The sequence below is a fragment of the Pinus tabuliformis genome, chromosome 9 (assembly GCF_031772625.1).
Source record: "Pinus tabuliformis cultivar Carrire ecotype Pingquan chromosome 9, CPIR1, whole genome shotgun sequence".
NCBI lineage: Eukaryota > Viridiplantae > Streptophyta > Pinopsida > Pinales > Pinaceae > Pinus > Pinus tabuliformis.
The window spans coordinates 1,382,324,520-1,382,350,762 of NC_142307.1; positions in this window are offsets into that span (position 1 = coordinate 1,382,324,520).

A 26,243-nucleotide genomic window follows, 5' to 3' on the forward strand; every position below is an offset into this window, starting at 1 on the left:
TTATTCAGCAGCGATGTCAGCGCTCCAGTGCAGTTATGCACCCGCGATGATCCAGTCTGGGCGAGTTTGTTCTAACAGCCGGCCTTCCAGATGACTCCAGACCTAGTTGTTGGCCTTGTAAATGTCGCCCTCCCTTCTCTGGCATGTCTGTTTCGTCATTTGAGCCACCTTCCTTGGAGATAAGCTCATCCTCCCACCATTCATGGAGACTCCTTCTCCTATTTAAGCCTCCACCATTGCCATGAGCTGCTAGTTTTTGGAATTCATAGTGTTTGGAGTGTTGCTGATAGTGTGTGAGCTTGATAGGTAGCTGGTGTGACAAGTGTGGGATTGCTAGAGAGCTTAAGGAAGGTTGTGAAGTGTTTCTTTCTTGTGTAGACTTGTGTGAGAGAGATTTTTGTCTTGGGAGATCTACCTTCAAGGGTGAATGCTTGAGGGACTTGCTGGCTGGACCCTCTTGAGAAGGATTTGATGTCAGAACTATGGTTGTATTCTTCTTTGTTTATAAATAATAGACGACTATCATTATGGTTCCACTCTTATTGTCTTTATGATGGTGTTTGAGTTATATCCTTTCTGACTGATATATAGTTGCATCTACTGGATTTTATGCTTGTGTTTGTATTGTTCTTTGCATGTGCAGGTCTATGTGCACGAGGATCGTGAGGATTGTGACCAGCCGAAGCAAAGGGACGGGAGCATCAACTCTTCTACAAGTACTAGCGTTGGAATCCAAGTAGGCCTCCATCATTGGTCTTTCATTTGCAATTAGGAACCTGCGTGTTAGCGTTGTTTGATTGTTGCTAGACCCTATTTGGACTAGTAGGGATCACCTTTGTCCGCAGAGGGGATTTACCCCCACAACACCCCTTCCATTCATTGACCAAGTATTAGACACTTTGGCAGGAAAGAAATTCTTTTCTTTCTTAGATGGCTTCAGTGGATACAATCAGATTCAGATTGCCCCTAAAGACCAAGACAAAACCACTTTTACTTGTCCTTGGGGAACATTTGCCTACAGAGTTCTACCTTTTGGCTTATGAAATGCTCCTACCACATTTCAAAGGGCTATCCTCAGCATCTTTTCAGACTTAATAAATAAAGGACTCAAAGTATACATGGATGATTTTACACCATACAGAGACAATTTTGATCCAGCATTGGACACTGGAAAAAGTTCTCAAGCACTGCATTGCCACTAGGCTCTGTTTGAGTCTTGATAAATGTTATATGATGATGAATGAAGGACTTATTCTATGCCATTATATCTCAGCAGCTGGCATACAGGTAGACCCAACCAAAATTCAAATAATTTTACTAATTCCCACTCCCACCATTCAAACAGAGGTACGCAATTTTCTCGGATTTTCTGGTTACTATAGAAGATTTATAGAACATTTTTCGCATATTTCTACACCTCTATATGCATTGACAGGTAATGTTGACTTTCTTTGGACAGAAAAATGTGACTGTGCTTTCCAGGATCTAAAAAGGCTTGTGTCAACAGCCCTAGTCCTTAGAGGACCAAATTGGGACCTGCCATTTCAAATTTCATCAAATGCCTCAGATACAGCTATTGGAGCAGTCCTTGGGCAGGAAGAAGATAAAAAACCATATGCAATTTATTATATTAGCAAGAATTTATCCCTTGTTGAAGGAATATCCTGTTATCTTGTATACAGATCACTCTGCCATAAAGTATTTAGCAAATAAACCGATCACAAATGGTAGAATAACCAGATGGCTGATTTTATTGCAGGAATTTGATATCACAATCAAGGACCACCCTAGAAAAGAAAATCCTGTAGTTGACTTTTTCTCACGGATGCCCAAACCAGTGGATGCAGCAGCAGTTGAAGATCAATTTCCAGATGAGCATCTGTTCGTCGTCACTGTTAAAACACCCTAGTATGCTGATGTTGTGAATTACTTAGTAGTAGGAAAATTACCGAAACATCTGACCCCCAATGAATGAAAACAAATTGTCCAGCGAAGTGCTCGATTTTCCTAGATTGGGGGCTACCTGTTCCATACAGGAGCAGATATGCACATCAGGAGATGTTTCCAGGAGGATGAAATTTTGACATTTTGAAAGGTTGTCACGACGGACCATGTGGCGGACACTTTGCCGATCAGAGAATTGGACATAAGGTGCTGGAAACAGGGTATTATTGGCCTACGATCTTCAAAGATGCAAAGAAGTTCGTTCAAGCTTGTGACAGTTTCCAAAGAACAGGATGCCCTATTCAATCTGACGAAATGCCCTTGAATCCACAGCTGGTTATTGAACCATTCGAGCGATGGGCACTCGATTTTGTTGGTCCAATTAACCCATCCTCGAACCAAAAAACATATATTCTCATGGCAACAGAATATGTCACCAAATGGGTTGAAGCAGAGGCATTGCCGAGAGCTACAGAGGATTCCGTCATACAGTTCCTATTCCATATATTTGTGCGATATGGGCTTCCAAGAGACATAATTACAGATGATGGACCACAATTTGCTGGTAACAAGATTGCCACAACACTAAAAAACTATCATATCCAGCATAAAATTACTACTCTATACCACCCACTAGCAAGCGGTCAAGTAGAAAGCAGCAATAAAATAATAGAAGCAATCTTGACAAAAACCATTGTGTCACATAGATGCGATTGGGCTGCAATATTACCAGAAGCCTTGTGGGCTTACAGAACAGCATGGAGAAGCACTACTGGCTATTCACCATACCAATTGGTATTTGGAAAGGAACCCATTTTTCCCATAGAATTCGAAATCCAAACATTGTGAACAGCACAAGAAGTTGGTCTAGATCTAAACAAGGCACAGATTAATAGATTACAACAGATCAATGAGCTAGATGAGATCAGGCTCTCTACCCTTCAACACACTGCATTAATCCAACAAGAGCGAGCTAAATGGCATAGCACTCTCATTAAAAAGAAAGTCTTCCAAGAAGGAGATTGGGCGCTCTTATACGATTCCAGGTTTTAGGATTTTCCCGGGAAGCTTCAGACTCGTTGGCTCGGGCCATACGAGATTCAAAAGGTGCATGATAATGGCACCCTTACCCTAATCACCATTGATGGATCTAGACATACCTTCAAGGCAGATGGCCACCGAGTTCGACTATACCGCAAACCACTTACTCGGGAATATTTTTACCATCAACTCCGCCAAGACTCTGACATGCAAATTTTGGTGGAGGAAGAGAAATATTCCTCACCTCTGGTTCATTAAAGTGATCTAACTGTTTTTACATTTTGTACATAATTCTTTTGTTTTGTTAGCATAAATTATTCTCTGTACATATTTTTTTTTTCACTTTGTTGTTCCTTTTCAAAGAATCAACAATTCTATTGTTTTTGTTGTTCCTTTTAGAAGGAACAACACCTTCACTATCTTGCTGATTCCTTTCTTTCAGCTTGCATTATTGTTTTGTTGTTCCTTTTTCAAAAGGGACAACACTGTTGTTTTTGTTGTTCCTTTTCCAAAGGAACAGCATTTGTGTGCACTTTTGTTTTTCTATTGTTCCTTTTCCAGAGGAACAACACTTTCGTTTTCCTGTTCCTCTTCCGAAAGAACAACACTTTTTGTATTAGTTGTTCCTTTTTCATTTTGTTGTTCCTTTTCCAAAGGAACAACACTTGGGTTTTTGCTATTCCTTTTCCAAAGGAATAGCACTTTTGCATTTTTACTGTTCCTTTTCCAAAAGAAACAACACTTTAGGTTTTTGTTGTTCCTTTTCCAAAGGAACGACACTTGCGTTTTTTGCTGTTCCTTTTCCAAAGGAACATCACTTTCTGTTTTTGTTGTTCTTTTTCCAAAGGAACGACACTTTCGTTTTTTTGCTATTCCTTTTCCAAAAGAACAACACATTTGGTTTTTGCTATTCCTTTTCCAAATGAACGACACTTTTGTTTTTGTTGTTCCTTTTCCAAAGGAACAGCACTTTTTGTTTTTGTTGTTCCTTCTCCAAAGGAATAACACTTGCATTTTGTGGAGCGATAAAAAGGTGTCTTGTGAACTCCTAATTACCTCACATTAATTATCAACCCAGGGACGACTTTTTATTTCAAGAGTGTACTCAGTCTGAGGCGGCTATTTACTCAAGAGTAATGTTTCGTAGTATAGTGCTTAAAATGAAAAAAAGTAAATGAAAGCTGGAAACAAAATCTAAAGCAAGAAACTGAAATGTTCTAAACTAAATCATTCATTCAAATAACCATCAATCGAGGATACAGTAGCAATAACTCATTCCTCTAGAAATTGATGAAGGAAAAGGAATTAGAGTATGGATCATGGATCTGGGAGCATAATAGCGTCTGTTGTGTCTCACGACAGCCTTGATCCTCCTCCCACACTAAAACAGTAAATGCAAGTAAATGGAATGGCAGAAAGTAAAATGAAATAGCAAAAGGAAATAGAACAACAATAGAAATGAAACAACAATTCAGAAATGGAATAGCAACTGAATATGAATGTACAACAATCCAAATCAAGCACGCAACACACTTATCATTAAAAGGGACGGTAATCTGAGCTTCGATACAATATGCATGAATCACAGTTATAGAGTAACAACAATTGTAACGGAACAACAATCCCGAATAAACGGCAGTCACAAATTAATAATACATCATACAGTTGTACCGTTTTAGGAACATACAGCGCGGTTAATCTGTAACCGAATGTCAATCTGTAAGTAACAGCAATGTTATATCAATTATCAAAAGGAATAGAAATGTGATACAAGGTTAAAATGATAACATAGCATTCCTGTTGAAAATAACAATAGTATCCAATCAAATATATATCGCAGCGTTGATATGTAAAACAGTAAAGTGCATCAGATTACTGAATAGAGTAAAAGAAAGAAATCAAACCACACATGAAGCATAAAGATATAATACAGCAGCAGCAGCGTACTCCACCGGAGGCTGGGCCCTTAACCACCAGCGGATGCCGCTGGGTTACTTCAGGATCAAAGATGAAATGGCAACTGGATTTATATTAAAATATCAAAGCAGAGTTTCAATGGATTACAACAAGAAATCTCCCAATCTCTCAGCCATTATCCATTCTCTCTGCCATCCTCAATTCTGAATCTCTAATTCATCCTCAATTCCATCATTCGAATCCCTCTGAAATCACCCTGAAGTCTCCCCCTCTCTGATCTTTGCTCTCATTTAAATAGAGAAAGATCAGAGAGCATAGATAATTACAACATGATTTGTTTTACAAATTTAGGTTGATTCTAACCAGATGATTAACAAGAAAATATATTCCCTCTCATCTCTTCAACAAAAGCAAGACGGATTTGGGTTTACAGCTAAAGTTTAGAGGGCGGCCGCAACTGCAAATCTAAGAAAATCGTGCTCAAAGAACCCTGCGTTTCTCCCTGTACAAGCCGAATTTAGGCAAACTGTTTTTATGAAGATAATTGGGCCCGTTCTGGACAAAACCCATGTTCCGGATTTTCCAAATTCGTCTTCATTTGCTCAGAATATCAACCGCAAAACTGTCACTCCTTAAACCAGCGAATTTCTGAGTTGGCAGATTTAAAAATCAAATCTTCAATCTGGAAGTTACCTTGGAGGCTAAAAATGGTGAATAATGTTACAACCAACTTATTAGAACTATCATTGGTAAAATAATGCATAATAATCAATTTATTAGAAATAAAGGAGAATAAATAATGTAAGAGCATGAATCATCATAAAATGGATTTATATAATAAATTATAATAAATGTCATGATGAAGAATGGTAGAAATGGGTGGAATAAACGTTCACAAGTGACAATAATAATGGCATATTAACGACCCAACACACCCCCACACTCAATATGTTGCATGTCCTCATGCAACGAAAACTGAATATATTGCATGTCCTCATGCAACCCAAAGACAAAAACCATGTGTTAACCAAGCAATAAAAAATATGTTCCTCTCAGCTCATGAAATGGATAGAACAAATGAATTCTTCCTTAATTAATAAATATTCACTTTTAGTAATCTTGATGAAGGCATAACAATTTTTACATTGACATTCAACTATATGTATGAAGTTGCAGCAAAATATGACATAGATAACAACAAACTTCATTAACCATTTTCCCAAAAACTACAACCCAGATTTTGTTGAAATGTTGCAAGTAGATTTGTAATATATGAAGGCTTCTATGATCCAAAAATCAGATCGTTTTGATGCATGGATCATGGGATATAAACAAAATGGCTGTAGGGGAGAGTGCATGATTTCCAAAAAATTTTATGAACCAATTTATCTTGAAATTATCTAGGTATGTGTATTTTAATAGTATGTTGGTGTTTCCTAGAGATCACAAGAATGGAGTTCATAGTGTTCAAAAAATATGTGGAAATCAATTTCTGCACTATGTGAAAATGAAATTGTATGCCTTAAATAAGGAAGAAAGTAGAAAACATCCATCATGCATAGCAATTCCTCCCCCTCGCTAAAAAATTAGCATGTCCTCATGCGATGCTAGAAAACAAATAGAGGTGGTTGCTACCAGCTGTTGAATTCTATGCTTGGTGTAAAACAACATGGAATAAGGGAGGTGTTGAGAGTGAATAAGAATAGCAAGGGATGATAAAGAATATGAATGGTGTGATGATAAGAAAGAAAGGAATGAAAGGAACACTCCCCCACACTCGAAAATGACATGCTGCTGAAAAAGGGGAAGTGGTAAAGATGTGGAATGAAGGATGACAAATAATGCTCAAAATGGATTTTCATTAGATTCTCCTAAATTTATAATAAATTAGAAAACTATGCAATTTTACCTCAAGTTTTACCTCCAAAAGTGTGGAATGACATATATGTATTGATAGTTGTTGAAGCTGATGCAGACAGAGTTGGTGCTAAAAGTGATGCAAAAGGTGGAATCCAGGGAAGCACATCATGTCTGAAGAATTGTTCACGTTCGCGAGCCTCTACTGTAAAGTGCAACAGTGTGGTCATGCTACGAATAGAATTTTGCTCATACTTGTTGTTCTCCTGTAAACAAAGCACTATTTTGCATACAATGTGCTTGAATCCATAGTGTTAGCATTGAATAGCAACAGATAAGATGTATGCAAAATTGCAATTAGAAAAACTTATGTATACATGCAATACTAATATGTTTTCAAATCAACAAGGTATGGCAAAGTGCAGTAATCATATCGCATGCAATCCCATAATGCATACATTCCCCCCTCCAATTGGAAAATGGGTTCCATAACTATAAAGCATATGAAAGGGGTGGTGCTGACGGCAAGGCAATGGAATGAACAATATATCAGTAAGGGAAGCAGAGTACACTTATTAATGATAGGACGGTGAAAATTATGGTTATATTGAGAGCAAAGTGTGTAAAGATAGTTATCAATAAGAGATAGGACACTTTGGATTGATGATATGTTATGAAAAGAGAGAAAGGACAGCAATATGCTAAAAAGATGCTTTACTGACGGTATTCTAGCTGAAAATGATGTGATTGATCATAAAACAATTTCTCATGCATAAAGGTTCAAACAGGGAAAAAGTTAAGGAAATAAATTCTCTGATAAAAAGAAAATAAGAAAAAGGGTATTATAATAATAATTGATGAAAAGATATAACTTCAATACCATAAGCAGAGCCGCTGCTGCCAGCAGGCGTCCATAGCCTCGGCAGGGTTGCATTTTAACCCATATGAGCCAGGATCCTCAATTTATAAATGGAGAGTTTTAGTGTTGTTCTACAGAAGAGATCAGTGTACTGGCGTGGTAACCAGATAGCCACACTGCCATTCACTAGGAGGTAGCAAAAGTGATCAGGCCGGCTCGTGATGAGACCTCCTGTTCCAAGGATAATTTGGCTATCCAATGGATCATAACCCTGGTGTGGTGGCCATAATGGGAATGTCACTTTGTTACAGCCTTATGAACATGGTAGGCTAGCTCGTAATGAGACCCCCTATCCTCCATCTGCGAACAAAATTTTGTTGTTATTACACATGTTTATGATAAAAAGAGGGAGGCTTAGTACTTCTTAAGAGCAGGGATGGCGGAAGAAGTTGAACATGTCAATATATAAAAAAAAAATACCCATAATCTCATTTATTACAGACAGAGAAGATTATAACCAGGAAGGGTGAAACCAGCATGATATTAAGATGATCAATCAGTATCATGTACAGCAGAAAACAATGCAGTAAAGTAATATATAAATAATTGTGTCCCTTCTGAAAAGAATCTATCATCAAGGAGCTGTCTTGTTAAAGATCATAATGTGAATGATATTAACTTGCTTCAATAGAATCCATAATTCTTGTCCTCATAAAAGTAGTGTACTTTATGCCATGAAAGAGAATCAGGAAAATGTGGTTGAGATGAATTATGAATAATCCCACAAGAGAAAGGAAGGGTTGCTCTCAAAAATACTCTCAAAGTGTTGTTTTTTTTTTTTTAAGGAACAACAAAAACACTCAAAAAGAAAGTGGTGTTCTGTGTAGGGAACAACAAAGAAAATGCATACAAAAAAAAACAAAAATACACACAAAAAATGTGAAAATGCAAATGTTGTTCCATTTCGAAAAGGAACAGCAAAACGTGAAAGTGCAGAAGCGCTGTTCCATTTCGAAAAGGAACAGCAAAACGTGAAAGTGTAGAAGTGCTATTCCATTTCGAAAAGGAACAGCAAAACGTGAAAGTGCAAAAGTGCTGTTCCATTTCGAAAAGGAACAGCAAAATGTGAAAGTGCAAAAGTGCTGTTCCATTTCGAAAAGGAACAGCAAAATGTGAAAGTGCAAAAGTGCTGTTCCATTTCGAAAAGGAACAGCAAAATGTGAAAGTGCAAAAGTGCTGTTCCATTTTGAAAAGGAACAGCAAAATGTAAAAGTGCAAAAGTGTTGTTCCATTTCGAAAAGGAACAGCAGCTGTTCTAAAAAGGAACAGCAAAATGTGAAAGTGAAAAAGTGATGTTCCATTTCGAAAAGGAACAGCAAAAAGTGAAAGTGAAAAAGTGTTGTTCCATTTCGAAAAGGAACAGCAAAATGTGAAAGTGAAAAAGTGTTGTTCCATTTCGAAAAGGAACAGCAAAATGTGAAAGTGAAAAAGTGTTGTTCCATTTCGAAAAGGAACAGCAAAATGTAAAAGTGCAAAAGTGCTATTCCATTTCGAAAAGGAACAGCAGCTGTTCTATTTCGAAAAGGAACAGCAAAATGTGAAAGTGAAAAAGTGTTGTTCCATTTCGAAAAGGAACAGCAAAAAGTGAAAATGAAAAAGTGTTGTTCCATTTCGAAAAGGAACAGCAAAACGTGAAAATGCAACAGTGCTGTTCCATTTCGAAAAGGAACAGCAATTGTTCTATTTCGAAAAGGAACAGCAAAATGTGAAAGTGAAAAAGTGTTGTTCCATTTCGAAAAGGAACAGCAAAACGTGAAAGTGCAAAAGTGTTGTTCCATTTCGAAAAGGAACAACAGCTGTTCCATTTCGAAAAGGAACAGCAAAATGTGAAAGTGAAAAAGTGCTGTTCCATTTCGAAAAGGAACAGCAAAAAGTGAAAGTGAAAAAGTGCTGTTCCATTTCGAAAAGGAACAGCAAAAAGTGAAAATGATGTCCCTTTGAAAAAGGAACAGCAGGAACGACAAAAATGCACACAAATGCTGTCCCTTCAGAAAAGGAACAGCAAAATACACAACCATAAAATGCAAGCACGCAAAGAATGAATTAGTTGTTCACTGTATTGAAGCTGAGGATGGGTCACAGTTTGAATGAAGCAACACCTGAAACACAAAATATAAAATAAATTAGAAAAGAAACAACATTTTATTTAAAAACAATATGTAAATTAAGTTACAACCGCTATGATATTATGTAAAAAAAAATGATCTTTTTGAAAAATGTTTCGGCAGCAGTGACAAGACATGAATCTTCAAATCGAAATCAATTCTTCATTTCTTCTATTATGAATCCGTTAGGTAATGACTTAGATGAAATTCCTTTGTTTCATTTAAAATTTCTTTCAAAAATCACTCGTCCATAAATTGACCTTCTTTATTTTCCCAAGACCTGCAAAAAAGCGAGTATCTTCCTGCAATAAAACATTAAATCATGAAGAAAGAGAGGTGTACGGGCTCCCCTAATGCAAGAATTATGCAAAAAAACTAACAGGTAATTACTCTGTAGAACAAATCCATGGAGAAAATAACAAAGTAAAATTTATTTGTCACCTGCGGGAGAGCAGTGGCCAATCATGCTAACCTGTAGTGTTTTAATCACAACTTCTTTGTTTTTCGTCGAAATTGAGTGATTCCAAAGCAAAATGAGAGATAATTCAAAGGTTTATCTCCATTAGAAACAGGTTTTAAATATTCAATGATATGATATGTCAATTTTAGTTAGAACAACCTGCATAATAGAGTCATTGTCGATTACCCAGCTTAGACCAACAGTTGATATTTCAAGCGCAACTTTTTCGTTTGATGTCGGATTCAAATGATTCAAATTGGAAGTGAAAATAGATTCATTTATTTATTTCCAATATAAACAGGTTTTGAAGAGAAGAAGAATTGATAGGTCAACTACTGTAAGTGACAACCGGAAAGACATAGTTTTAAGGGTGCTGATTTACGATAGACAGTCAGTATTTTAATCATAACTTCCCCATACGATATCTAAAATGAGTGATTCCAATTGCATTGTAAACTAGATTCATAGGGGGATCTACCATAGAAACAGGTTTTAAAAATTCATTCATTTAGGCCTCCAAAAACTGACTGTCCCAACTCTGTTCCTGAGCTGCCCACTAGACACCCTGTCAATGTTTTGTTTCTAACTTTTTCGTTTCAAATCCAAATTGAGTGGTTCAAATTGGGTTAGAAAGTAGACATCAAGGGCTACCTAGGGTAGAAACAGGTTTTAAAAATATCCACTTTTGGTCCCTCAAAACATGACTGTCCCGACTGTTTTTCCCGAAAGTTCATCAAGCCCGCAAGCCAAAAAAAATGATATTCAAGCATTTTTTCAAATTGGTGATAAAAAATGAAAATGAGTGTTTGTAGAAATTATTATTTCTATTATGATTCATCTACATACACAAATAGATTGAAATATTTATCACCGATGTTGATTTCAATAGCGTGTTGCAACAAAAGAAACAACTATTTTTACAAAAATAAAAAAAATGTGTTTGTTTTATTTCTTTATTTATTTTATTTTCTCCACTATCCTACTCTTCTTTGAGAATTGAATATGTTTATGTATAAGAGTATTTCCAGTGGAACCATGTTAGAAATAAGGCCTCATATATGCACATACCCAAATTCGAAAAATGCATGTTGATAAAAATTAGGGTATGAGAAGCCAACTTCCCTTGAAAAGATGGTTTCAAAAATTTTGAAGTATGGAGTGATGATGCAAACACGTGATGGAGTGAAACCAATCTTCAATATATCCATTACTTTCTTGATTTCCCATCATACCATGAAGTTCTTGAGCTTTTAAAATGGTTTGTTTGCGTAACCTACAAGAAACCTCATTTTTTTCCATAGCTTCTACAATTTTTGAATTTAAAACATTCTGAATCTCATTGTAAATTTTCTTTGATAGCGCATGTGAGATAGAATGGGTGGGAAGGGTGGGTAAATTTGGCAGTTCAACACTGTAAGCATGTTGTACTGGTTTATTGCGGTGAAGGTGTGGAATTAGTTGAGCAGGAAATTCAAAAAAATGTTGGGCAGTTTCTTACCATAACAGAAGATGTCCTTCATGTGTTCCTTCGAAGCTCCTTCTTCCAATATTCCTGTCAATTAGTTAGTGAAATGGGTGGTGCTTACATCACCACTTGAGTGAAATTATGTGATTTATTTTTCAAAATTTCTATTTTTTTCCTGGTCATTCACAAAAATTCAAACATCTACTTCTACACAATAAAGCAAGAGCAAATCTGTTAGGAAAGCGGACAGTGGAGCAGGGCTTTTACATGCTCCGTACGCAGGTTCTTACCTTCCGTTTTTAAATCCAACTCTTCCCTAACAGGCACTCATCAGATTCACACTACTCTTTAGAAATGGCTACACTCTCCCCGGCAACGGCGCCAAAATGTGGAGCGATAAAAAGGTGTCTTGTGAACTCCTAATTACCTCACATTAATTATCAACCCAGGGACGACTTTTTATTTCAAGAATGTACTCAGTCTGAGGCGGCTATTTACTCAAGAGTAATGTTTCGTAGTATAGTGCTTAAAATGAAAAAAAGTAAATGAAAGCTGGAAACAAAATCTAAAGTAAGAAACTGAAATGTTCTAAACTAAATCATTCATTCAAATAACCATCAATCGAGGATACAGTAGCAATAACTCATTCCTCTAGAAATTGATGAAGGAAAAGGAATTAGAGTATGGATCATGGATCTGGGAGCATAATAGCGTCTGCTGTGTCTCACGACAGCCTTGATCCTCCTCCCACACTAAAACAGTAAATGCAAGTAAATGGAATGGCAGAAAGTAAAATGAAATAGCAAAAGGAAATAGAACAGCAATAGAAATGAAACAACAATTCAGAAATGGAATAGCAACTGAATATGAATGTACAACAATCCAAATCAAGCACGCAACACACTTATCATTAAAAGGGATGGTAATCTGAGCTTCGATACAATATGCATGAATCACAGTTATAGAGTAATAGCAATTGTAACGGAACAGCAATCCCGAATAAACGGCAGTCACAAATTAATAATACATCATACAGTTGTACCGTTTTAGGAACATACAGCGCAGTTAATCTGTAACCGAATGTCAATCTGTAAGGAACAACAATGTTATATCAATTATCAAAAGGAATAGAAATGTGATACAAGGTTAAAATGATAACATAGCATTCCTGTTGAAAATAACAATAGTATCCAATCAAATATATATCACAACGTTGATATGTAAAACAGTAAAGTGCATCAGATTACTGAATAGAGTAAAAGAAAGAAATCAAACCACACATGAAGCATAAAGATATAATACAGTAGCAGCAGCGTACTCCACCGGAGGCTAGGCCCTTAACCACCAGCGGATGCCGCTGGGTTACTTCAGGATCAAAGATGAAATGGCAACTGGATTTATATTAAATTATCAAAGCAGAGTTTCAATGGATTACAACAAGAAATCTCCCAATCTCTCAGCCATTATCCATTCTCTCTGCCATCCTCAATTCTGAATCTCTAATTCATCCTCAATTCCATCATTCGAATCCCTCTGAAATCACCCTGAAGTCTCCCCCTCTCTGATCTTTGCTCTCATTTAAATAGAGAAAGATCAGAGAGCATAGATAATTACAACATGATTTGTTTTACAAATTTAGGTTGATTCTAACCAGATGATCAACAAGAAAATATATTCCCTCTCATCTCTTCAACAAAAGTAAGACGGATTTGGGTTTACAGCTAAAGTTTGGAGGGCGGCCGCAATTGCAAATTTGAGAAAATCGTGCTCAAAGAACCCTGAGTTTCTCCCTGTACAAGCCGAATTTGGGCAAACTGTTTTTTAAGAAGATAATCGGGCCCGTTCTGGACAAAACCCATGTTCCGGATTTTCCAAATTCGTCTTCATTTGCTCAGAATCTCAACCACAAAACTGTCACTCCTTAAACCAGCGAATTTCTGAGTTGGCAGATTTAAAAATCAAATCTTCAATTTGGAAGTTACCTTGGAGGCTAAAAATGGTGAATAATGTTACAACCAACTTATTAGAACTATCATTGGTAAAATAATGCATAATAATCAATTTATTAGAAATAAAGGAGAATAAATAATGTAAGAGCATGAATCATCATAAAATGGATTTATATAATAAATTATAATAAATGTCATGATGAAGAATGGTAGAAATGGGTGGAATAAACGTTCACAAGTGACAATAATAATGGCATATTAACGACCCAACACATTTTTTTGTTGTTCCTTCTCCAAAGAAATGGCAATGGCATTTTCTGTTGTTCCTTTTCCAAAGGAATAGCACCTGTGCTTTTTGCTCTTCCTTTTTGAAATAACAACATTCTCGTATTGCTTTTATTGATGCTTGTTCTCCTTGCTATTCCAATTAAAGGACAACTGTTGTTCTTCTCAATATATGATAATTTCAAGTCTTTTTGGAGCATAGTTATACACTTATGCAATGGATACAAAACTAGAGTATACTGAAATCAGTGAATCATATGAAATCGCTATTTTTACAGGAAATTGCTTTGAATTGATAGGAGGAAAGAGGAAAGGACACAATTATCCATCAATTTTGCTGTCATTATCCTACTAATACTGATATGATTACTTATCTTTATCATGGTGGTTCTTTTTTTTTTTTAATTCCCATAATCCTCTTTCATCATTATTAAGGAATAAGAACAAAGGATATATTTTTCTATTGAGATTTTAAGACTTCTTCCACCATTCCTACTCTTAAGGAGTGCTAAACCACCCTTTGTGTATACATAGGAAAGTACTTTATAAAAAGAAAAAAAGAGAGAGAAAAATGATTATATAAGTTATGGGTTGTCAAATGCAGGATAGGGGTTCTCATCAAGAGCCAGCCTACCATGATCATAAGGAAGAAAGTGAAATGGCATTCCCACTATGGCCACCACACCAGGGATATGATCCAAGAGGCACATCAGAAAAAATAAAGAGTCCTTCGAATAGGAGGTCTCATCACGAGCTGGCCTGCCCACCTTTCACTCCTTCCTGGTGAATGGCATTATGGTTTAACTGGTTACCAAGCCAGCATAATGGCCTCCATTTGACATTGTACAACACTTCCTAAGCATACACAAAGGATCATGGTTCCATGGGTGAAACGAACAACTCTGTCAAGGTTATGGACACTTTTCGGCAGCAGAGCTCTATTAATGGTATTGAAGTCACATTCTTTATACACCAATAATAATCATTAACACCCTTTTTTGTCTTATACCTTTGTAATATGTCACATAATATTATGTATATCATTTCCTCGAACCATTAAACACATGAAAATCTATTACGGCCAATCATGACGAAAAAAGTTGATAATGACCGCATCAGAATTTTTGTGCACGTCAGTTATCCTATCCTCCCAACCTCGCATCATATCATAGCATTCTCTTATTTGTTAAGCGATCCTACTATATACCTCGATTTCGACAATCTGCTCGTTTTGTAAAACATGGCATTTCGGTATATGTTGTTCCTTTATGACTCTGTACTATGGAAAGTTGGCACGCCACTCCCTCATTTGACGGCCGAGGGCGGCCTATCATATTGCAGGGGGGAGGTAGGTGACCTCATAATTTACTGGTATATGTGTCAGACTATTATTCGAAAAACTGTTTACTTGGAAATAGCAAGGCTCAACAGTATATTGTTTTTCAATTTGCATGGCTTGTTGTTCCTAAGACATTTCCGTATTATGCTCTGTAGCAATTAGCAAGTAACCCAGGATTTGAACGAGCCCTGCTGTTTCGTTATTTCCTCTGTATTTCTAACAGTTTGAACAGCCTGTTGTTCCATTGTTGTCTCTACGTTTTTACAGTGAGTTAAAGCATGGGAGGAAGATCAATTCGGAGAGAACCACAAGTATTGACAGTTTCTGATGCTGCACAGGAAATCCTGGCAAGGGCAGGATGGCTAGTTTATCTTAATCGTTTACAAGAATCCAACGAGACCGTAGCAATAGAATTCTTGTAGAACTTGCAAGAATATCACTCCATAGTAAGGGGGAGACACATAGCAGTCACCGACGACGTAATTGCAGAGGTCTCAGGACTGCCAGCCACTGGACCTGTGTGGACTCTAAAGAAGGAGAGACTGCGAAAGATCATGAAGATCTTCCAAGATGAAGGCCAGAACCTGATAGTCAGAGGAAAGGGAGTCCTACCAGTAGCATTGGGCGAGCCGTGGGAAGAATTGGCAAAGATCATCCAGAGCTACATCACTTGTGAAGGCAGGAAAGACGTGGTAAGACCATGACACCTTAAACTCTTAGCTGTATTAAAAGAGAAATGCTCTGTGAACTTACCTGCATTTTTAAATTCATTACTTCATGATGTCACCCGAAGTATGAGGAAATCACAACATGTAGAATTTGTAGTAAGTCACCATGGGCCGATATGGCTAATAGTTAGCCACAGTCTTGCTCAGCAACAGAGCAGCTGGGAAGAGCTAATTGCCATGATAGAAGGGGGACTGACTATGCCGACCCCAAAACGTAAGCATGCTGCCAGTACACCAGATAGACCATTGAAACGGAGGAAATCAGTCAGATTGGCACGAATTAGAGGGAGGCTAGAAAATTCCCAAGGGGATACTAGCCAACCAGTGGAGATAGACAATTCAGGGGATGAGCAACCCACGAAATTGGAAGGAGAAGAGAATGAGAAAGGATTGGAAGGAAATCAGGAAGGAGAAACAGAGGAGAGGCCAAGCAGCCTGGGTAGGAGGAGGTAGAAACAGAGCAACGCAAAGATAGCCCATTGCAAAATCCATTGCAAGAGGATGAATTGGCCAAAATTCTAGCCAATATGGGCGAATATGCCCAACCTCTCAGCCCGCTAGGCCTCCATATTGAAGAAGAACCAAAAGAGCATTCTGCTCGGGACAAGAATGCACCAGAAGAATTACGTGACAGGGAAGTAGAAGAAGAGAATCATTCTATTCATGATGAAGGTATGACAAGATAGAAAAGTGATACAGAGGAGGAACAATCTGTTCCCGGCCAGACTACATCGGAAGAATTCCAGGAAGAAGAAGGGGTGGAAAAAGAAGTCACCGAGGAAATAACAGATCCAGCTAGGGATTTGACTCCTGAGCAACCTGAACAAAATAGTGAAGGAGCACCCCAAGAAGAAAACCAGGGAATTGGCCAAGGTGACAACCCAGGCACGACGAAACAGACAATTGTTCCTTGTAAGAAAACAGAAGAAATTAGAAGACTACAAAAAGAACAGCAAAGATTGTTGAATGTGACAGAATGACTTCGACAACAAATCAAGGTTTTGAAAATGAGAAAGAGGGCAAAAAGGACTTCAGGGGTAAGACATGCAACCACTCCGGTGAGACCCCCCAAGAAAAAGGTTCGGAGGACCCATGTCCAGTTTGTTGTTCAAAACCCTGTTGAAGAACAGTATGCTATTCAAAACACTATTGAAGAATAGTCTGCCGTTCAAAACCTTGTTGAAGTGCAGACTACCATTCAAAAGAAAAAGGAACATCATTCAACTGTTGCCCATGTTGAAGTGAAAACAGATGATATATCGGCCTGTAACAAAGAAGTTTAGATAGAGGCACAGTCCTCTGAAGGAATGCAGACTATAAACACGAGGTGACACAATAAGAAGATTCAAGTAAATCTTCCACTTGCCACTACTATGTGGGATAATGATCCGAGGATAGTAACCCTACAAGAGGGTTTGATGCAAGCTCAGCAAGTAGTAGAAAAACTCACAAAACACACGGTTTCTCAAGAAAAGTATGAAGAATTACAACAAAAGCTAAGGAATGTCAATATATCCGAAAGCCGGGCTTTTGAAGGATGGTGAAAGGAAGAAGAGAAAGTCGCAAAGGTAACTCATAGGTTATGTTAGAGTCGGTCTGGCCAGTTCTCCATCAGAGATCAAAACTCTTTATGCATTTCATTTTTAGGTTTCCCGCTCCATTCATTTAGCTACATTTGACTAAGGGCATGCCATGATCTGATGGAGAAGGTCATGCTAGTCATTTCTCCTCATGTCTGGCCCCTGTTGGCTTAGGTCTTTTGTCAATAATCATCAAAGTCCATGATAGTTAAGGTCTGGTCCTTTAATGGACAAAAGTCATTTTCAGTCATTAGGTCTAGGGATTTATCAGTTTGGTCTTTAAATAGGTCCAGTAAAGCCATGCATGATGGATTGATGCCCTTGCAAAGTAATTATTCACAGAGTTTCATCGTCATATTGATAAAATTCGACTGTTCTTCAAAACTCTGTTTTGAAGAAAAGTCAAACAGTGTTATTGGTGGTAAAATTTTCAAAAAAGGGTCAAAAATTGATTTCTTTAGGTGTAGTCATGGTTTCCGTGGCCAAATGCTCTGTCATGCAATCCCTACAAAGAGTGTCAAAAATTTCATCGTTTGAGCCAAAATTTCAGAGGAAAAGTGAAAATCAAGGTTGTTTTAAAGTCAGTGAAAAAGTTCCAAACATGACATTAGAAAAGTGGGTTTTTTGAAAAAAGCAAATTTAAATCATGACCTCCAAATCCTTATACACAAGTTTTCATCCAAAATCAAACTCATTGTGCAATCAAAGGCATAGAGGAAATGTTGAAAAGTCATGGGTGTGCAAGCGCGTGGTTTGGAGCAAGTTGGAGGAAGTTTTAGGGGCGCGGCACACATAGGCAGGAACGCGGCGCACACACAGGGCGCGGCGCACACAGAGCCCGCCTACAGTGCTTTTTTATAACTCGCACAGCACACTGGGTTTTGCGCGCGGCGCACAGAGACAAAGCGCCCAGAATTTGCCAAACTCCCTCAAATATTTTGTGAAGCCCATCAAATTGCAAGGTAGGCTCGAAACATCACTTGTTCATCAAATTTTATGAGTGATATGGTGGTTTTATGCCTGTGATTGAATGCAACAAATTTCATAAATTCAACCATAAGAAGACACCAAAAAACCATTGATGCTAGGGTTGTATAAGTGTATGTTGAGGCCAAGGCTATATTTTTCCTGCCCTACCACTTTTCCTTATTCCCTTATGCCATTTTTCCTATTATCACTACCCCAACACCACCAAACTCATATTCCCTTTCCCCTCCTCCTATTGCTCAATTAAAACCCCAAACCCTAACCTATCAAAATACCCAAAACCCCTACATATCCCTAAACAAAATTCTCCCTATAACCCCTATTCCCATTACATTACTCCCCTCCTAATACTCCCTTTGTTTCTTTGTTCCCCTTGGTGGTAGATATCCAAAAAAACACCCAGCTTCACCATCATCAAAGGGGCAGCCTAAATACAGTTTATAAACATCAGTCATGGCATCTGAGGGTTCATTAGAGTATGAGGTGGAGACCCACAGTGATACAACTTCAGGAGAACAAGCACCCAGGAGACATCATAGGAGTTGCAAACATGTTAGGGATGAGCCAAACACCCTCACTGAGTTGCAGGCATGCCTGCTTGCTATGTCATGTTTCCAGCACCTAGCATGTTTTGAACTTTGTCAAAGGGTGGCAAATGTTAGAGTTCATCATGAGTTGGCCCGTCTTTTTGTGCTTCACCTACATGGAGGTCAGTCTATCTTGGCCGGGGTCACCTTCACATTGACACCCGAAACTATCTCAGTGGCAACAGGCATACCAAATGTTGGAGAACAGTGGCATAAGAAAAAGAAGGTGGATAGGCATCATTATGAGCCTTACATTAAGGCCAATTGTTTGAGGAATCTCATAAGAGTCTTCCCATTCAGATTTTTGAAAGATGAGTATGCTCCGCTCATGAAATTGATCATGAAGTACTTCAATTGTGAGGGGAGGTTTTCTCGCCTATATGCCTATCACATCAGGTTGCTCATGCACTTTACCAGGGTGCGGATGATGAACCTCCCATTTTTCATTTGCGGGAACATAGAGAGGATGAAAAATTTCATGCAGCATAAGACCCCTCAGCAGCAGCTCAACAGTGTTTATCACTTTGCTCTTATCCGGATTTTGGTGGATCATCAGTTGGGATTGCAGGGCATTGCTTGGGAGGACTTCATCTCCCGTGACTTCTTCAACACTCCACAGGTAGTATCAGAGGCAGAGCATGAGATAGGTGGTCCTTCACATCAGTATGAGCGCCACGAGACTGCTACTATGCCAGTATTCATCACCTATCAAAGAGGCAGTAGACATTTGTTTGCAGCGGCAAAGCGAGTGTTATCTCCACCCGGGGTGGAAGGGGCCTCACTTCCTACATCGACGACACAGGAACAGGACAGAGGTAAGGAGCCAATGCATGATGAGGGGCCTTCAGGTGAGCCATCAGGTGAATGAGAGACAGAATTCATTCTCCTTCATGATGATGAGACAGATACAGAACCGACAAATGCAGAGCTTAGAGATATCATCCATGAGCAGCAATCAGTGATTGAGGCATTATCCCTTGACTTGGAGAGGGCTAAGCAGAACATGAAATACCTGGAGCAAAGGAACAAACTCCTGGAGGATAAGCGGGTGATCATGGAGCTGCAAAACATTCGTGAGCATCGCCAAGCTGCACAAAGAAGAAGATTTGAGCTCACGTCATTGGAGCAAGAAATCAATGAGGATCGGGAGGCCAATCTCGAGAGCGTGAACATGCACTTGGAGAGGCTACTAGACAAGGTCGACAAGGACCATGCTTTGCTGAGACACATTGCTTATCATTACAGGACACGAAATATGAGTGCAAAGGCCTGGATAAGGAGCTTGAAGGCAAAATTGGGCAAAGCAATAAAAGAGGCAAAAGAGGCAAAAGAGCAAGATCGGCTTCAAATCTTGGCTGAGGCTTCTTTGGCACAGCATAGCACCCCATAGAGAACCTCCAGCCCAAATTGCAAGGAATTTGGGGAATTTTTGGTCACATGACAAATTTTTGGGCAAAACACAGGTTTTTTCTCCCAGTGGCGCGGCGCTAAAAATAAGGAGCTCCAAATGAAGAATGGTTTGCATTTTTTGGATTCAGCATGAAAAATCATGACTACTGGTGCTTGGACAAAAAAATTGGGCAAGATTTGAGTCTCCAGGAGGTCAAAAACACCCAAAAATGGCCTCTCTGCCCCTTTTTTGACACAGAGGAAGCAGTCTTGGGAGAATGAAGAGTTGGAGGGGAAAATGACCACCAAATTCAAAAATTCTAGTTGGGTTAGAAAGTAGATAGGACAAGATTTCCAACAAGCACACTTGGGCACATTTTGGACACATGCAAGTGCCTCAAATTAGGCTCCAAAGTAGCGCGGCACATAGAGAAAATGGCGTGGCGCACACAGGAAACATTGCCAAATTTGCTTCCGTTTCGCGAAATTTCAATTTGCGACTTATCCAAGTGGGCCCGCTCATCTAAATTTCGGTTTTTTGGCACCTAAGGTGGCATTTAAAGTATTTTCTCTCCATATTGGCTTCTATCCAAGTGGCAAAGGAAGGCAAACAGTCACCCAAGCCATTTGTCATGTTTGTAACGCTGCACCTGTAGCTGATGGTTGGCTCTTCACCTCCATTTTGTAATGATTCGAGTAACTCCCCAACCCTTGGGCATTCTATCTCTTCATGGCACATTCTATATATTGTATGCAAGCTATTTGCAAAAGGTTGGTTGGCTTGTAACTTCTGGGAGACTGTGGGAAAGAAACTCTGCTTCTTCACTGTATATTTTTGACAGAGAATTAATGAAAGGAAGTGGCTCTGTTTCATGAGATTCATGTGGTTGTGAGTGTAGAAAATGTGTCTCTTATGTTTTCATATGTATTTCATTATGTTTCATAATTCAATTCATGTTCATTTCCAGTGAAATTTTCTGAGTTAGATAAGGTAGAATTCAATTTTATTGCTCTGCCTGTGGGGAAATTTCATGTTCAGTGTTCCTCTTCTGTTGAAAAGGATTCATGTTCCTATGCCCTTTTCACTCTCCTAAACAATCTCTCCATTCCGCGTTATTTCAAACTAAATTACTACACTTTCCGCCTGCCTTACCTCACGAAGTAATCTGTGCCTTTGCATTAAATTCTCTGATCTTTGCTGACCGTTGGTCCCATACCATCCCAGAAGCTCAGTCATTCATAAAAAGTTTTTTCTTGTATCCATATTCACTTACTAGCCTAAGATAAATATTTCACTGTAAGTCATCTCAGACCGTTTCATTTATCCATTCACTGAGCGTGACTCGGAGAGAGCCCTCTCCTGTTCTGGTAGGGCTAGCTACCAGACTGAGCGTGGTTTGTGGTTACCCTGAATTTTTCCTTCCTTCAACCTAGGGCAGATTTAGGTGCTAAGATAGTGCCGACCATACTGGGGAATCAACTGAAATCAAATCCCCTTATTTCTTAATAATTCTAAGCTTCTGGATGATGAGTTTAGGATTGGATAGGCTGAGTAAGTTGGTTGTGTCCTGTGATTTTTCTCAATAGCATGTTGGCTTCGAGACGATATACCAGAGCCAATCCAGACCTGGATCCTCCTCATATTTATGAAAACCCCAATTTGATTCCGAGAATCCTTCATCAAGAGAGCACCATAACTCCCGTGTTCAAACCTCATTCATGTCCTGACATTTTTGAGTATCTTGAAGAGCTTGAGTTTGATGAGCGGTTTAAAATATAATTGTTTTAGTCTAAATTCGAAAGGGTTGTTGACTATACTGTCCCCAATGCGCAATTTCTTGTAGACTTAGAAACTGAAAGAGCTAATCGGTTAATTGACAGTTATATTGTGACCCAGCCTCAAACCGCAATTGCTAGCCCCTTACAAACTATGCACACTCCTCCAACACCTCCAAGGCCAAATCCACCAAGAGTGATGGCTGCCCGTTTTGCACCCCTTGTTCTGCCTCAAGTTCTAAATGACATGCCCACAGATTATCAAAGAAAAATCTTGTTTTTTGATGGCACTCCTAACAGCATTACTACCCAGCAACATGTGGACAAAATGGTAGACTTCTATGAACTTCATGAGATCGGTGTGGAGAATGTGGCAATGAGACTCTTTGTACAGACATTTGCAGGTGAAGTGAGGAAGTGGTTCAGAGGTTTTCCGGCAGCACGTATTGCTACCTTGGCTGAACTACAAAGACAATTTTTAAACCGATGGGAAGTAAAAAAGAATCCCCCTCAAATTCTGGCTGAATATGAGCAAATCAAACGAAACGCTGGTGAGTCAGTCCAAGATTATTGTGTTAGATTCAATGCAGTTTACAACGAAATTCCAGATCATATAAAGCCACCCGTGGGACTAGCTATGATGAAATTTCCGGATGGTTTTGATGCTGACATGGCCTACCAATTAAGAGAGAGTGAACCGACCACAATGGAAGACATGTAGAAAATTGCAGTCAGCGTTGAAGTGAATCTGTTGTCCAAGAGAGCTAGAGTGAAAGCAGAAAAGAAAGTCATGGTTAAGGAAGAGTCTTCTTCAATGGATCAATTACTCAAAAAGGTAGAGCAGATGCTGGAAAGGGTGAAGCTCGACAAACCTGAGCCACAAGTTAGAAATCCTAACTTTCGTGGCTAGCAACAGCAGCCACAATATAGAATAAGATAAAGAGATCAATGCGCCCAAGAGCAGACATCACAACAGCCAATACAGACACCTTTGCAGCAGAATTTTGTCCATGGAATGGAGTCAAATGAGGACGGAAATGTAATAGGTGAAGAAACCACCTTTTTACTCCAGATGAGCTGCCTACTTACATTACTGAAGAAGAAGAGTGTGCGGTGAGTTCAGCTGCACACAAAGATACAGATTTCATTCTAGCAAGTGACAGTGTTTTACAAGAAGAATCAGAGGAGTATCAAAGGGGATATATGAATGCTCTGTCCGCACAGCAGCAACGATATTCGCTTAGAAACAGAGATGTGCCGGCCAAACCAATTCAGAAAAGGAAGGATGTTGAGGCATCAAAGAATGATTCATCAGCTACACAAAGGAAAGGGAAAGAGGCGGTTGGTCCGGAGAGAAGAAAATCACCATCAGCAAGCTACATCAAAAGAAAAAGAAAAGAAGGAAATCCCAGTCAAATAGGTAGAAAAAATTCCCACTTTTAACTTAGAGAATGAGATTTCTAAGTTAAAGGTATCCATCCCCTTGACTGAAATAATGAAGAACAACAGTTATAGAGGAAAAATATCTAAAATGTTGAATTTGGACCCAATGTCCGACATGGTAAATGTTGAAGATGATCAGCCTGAAATGATTTTTGGGCCAGCATCGAATGGTGAGTCTCCTGATAGTGATGTGCCACCCTTTTACATCAGTTTAAGATTGCATGATTTTGTGTTACATAATGCCATGTTCGATTCTGGAGCTTCTCACAATCTCATGCCCAAGGCTATCATGGATAAGCTCAGTCTGGACATCACCCAGCAATACCATGATCTCTATTCATTTGATTCCAGCAGAGTGAGATGTATAGGACTCATCAAAGACTTGGTTGTGAGTTTGGATCAGCTTCCCATGAAAAATGTTTTGATGGATGTTGTGGTAGCAGATATTCCTCCAAGGTTTGGCATGCTTCTTTCCAGGTCTTGGGTAGCGAAATTGAAAGGGACACTACAGCTAGATTTCTCCTATGCAACTATTCCGGTGTTTGGACAAATGAGGAAATTGTATCGGGAACAAAAAATGAAATATATGATCACAAGCAAGGAGAAACCAATAAATCATCCAATTAACTATGTACATACAGATTTAGAGTCTTTTGTTTTGTATTCAGATAGTTTAAATGATATAGATAGTCAGGTAGTAGAAGCAGATGATATTCCGGAAATAACAGAAAATTTCAAAGAAATTTTAAAGGAAGAAGGACAAGAACAGCAGAATAATGTTGGGCAATCAGCTAAAGGTAATGGACAACAAGCAGACAAGGCGCAGTAAATAGATTTCCAACACTTGCAAGAGGAGGAAGAAGGTTTTTGGACCATGGATTTTGATGGGGCAGTGGGAAATAATGGCGTTGGAATTGGAATTTGGGTACGCAGTCCTTTCTCCGCCCCAAACAAAGTGCCTAGTAGCATGAGGGTTTTCTCTTACAAGTTGGCTTTTGAGTGTTCAAACAATGAAGCTGAATATGAAGCTTTGATTGCTGGCCTGAAGATTCTAAGAAAGCTGAATGCTAAGAGGATTTTGGTATATGGCGACTCCGAATTGGTAATAAAGCAGATCAGAGGTGAGTATCAAGCAAAGCACCCTAGGATGCGGGCCTACCGTAATGCAGTTCTAGACATTCTAAAATTATTTTCAGAATACACCTTGACATGTGTGCCTCGTATACAAAATAGTATTGTTGACGCTCTTGCCAAGGCAACAAGTAGTTTGAAGATCCCAATGAATTCCAGCAATAAATTCAAAATCCATGTCAAGCATCGTCCAACCATTCCAGACAATCAGAGATATTGGCAGGTGTTTCAAGATGATGAGGAGATTAATGATTTTCTGCAAAACAAAGGCAAGTTCAAAGAAACCTCAATTAATGTAGAAAATGACGATGGTAAAGGGAATGGTACAGATGAAGTGCAGATCAATGAAATGGACGTGTTGCAGTTGAAGAATAATGTCATTCCTAAATGCTTGATACCTTTTGAAGAACCTTTTGATCAAGATGATGTAGCCCGCAAGCCATCATTGCAGCCAACAGAGAAGGGTGTAGAAGAGGTCAACATCGGAACAACTTCCAATCCTAAGTTCGTAAAATTGTCCAAAGCATTGCCGCCAAAGATCAAGGACAAATACATCAGTTTTCTGGCTTCATTTGCAGATGTGTTTGCTTGGGATTATTCTAACTTAAAGACATATGACACCAATATAATTAAGCACACTATACCCATCAAGCCCAATCAAAAACCATTTAGACAGAAGTTGAGAAGGATAAATCCAAAGTTGCTGCCATCTATTGAAAAGGAGGTAAACAGGTTGTACAAGTCATGTATCATTGTGCCCATCAGATTCTCAGATTGGATCTCTAACTTGGTGCCCATACGAAAGAAGACAGGTGAGATCCGCTTATGCATTGATTTCAGAAATCTAAATAAAGTTTCATTGAAGGACAACTATCCACTGCCCAAAATGGACCATATACTTCAGCGAGTAGTGGGAGCATCTCATATGTCACTACTTGATGGCTATTCCGGATATAACCAAATTTCTGTCCATGAAGATGACCGGGACAAAACAGCATTCACCACTCCATGGGGAACCTTTCATTATGCCAAAATGCCTTTCGGTTTAAAGAATGCAGGTGCCACATTTCAGCGTGCAATGGACTTGGCTTTTGCAAATGAGAAGGATGTGTTTTTGGTGGTGTACCTGGATGATTTGACGGTGTTTTCCAAATCTGATGAAGAGCACATGCATCATCTAAAAATTGTCTTTCAAAAGTGCAGAAAATATGGTTTATCGCTGAATCCGAAGAAGAGCTTATTCACCATGGAGGAAGGAAAATTACTCGGGCATATTATCTCAAAGGATGGCATTCGTATTGACCCAGCACGTGTGCAAGCAATTCAGCAAATCGATCTACC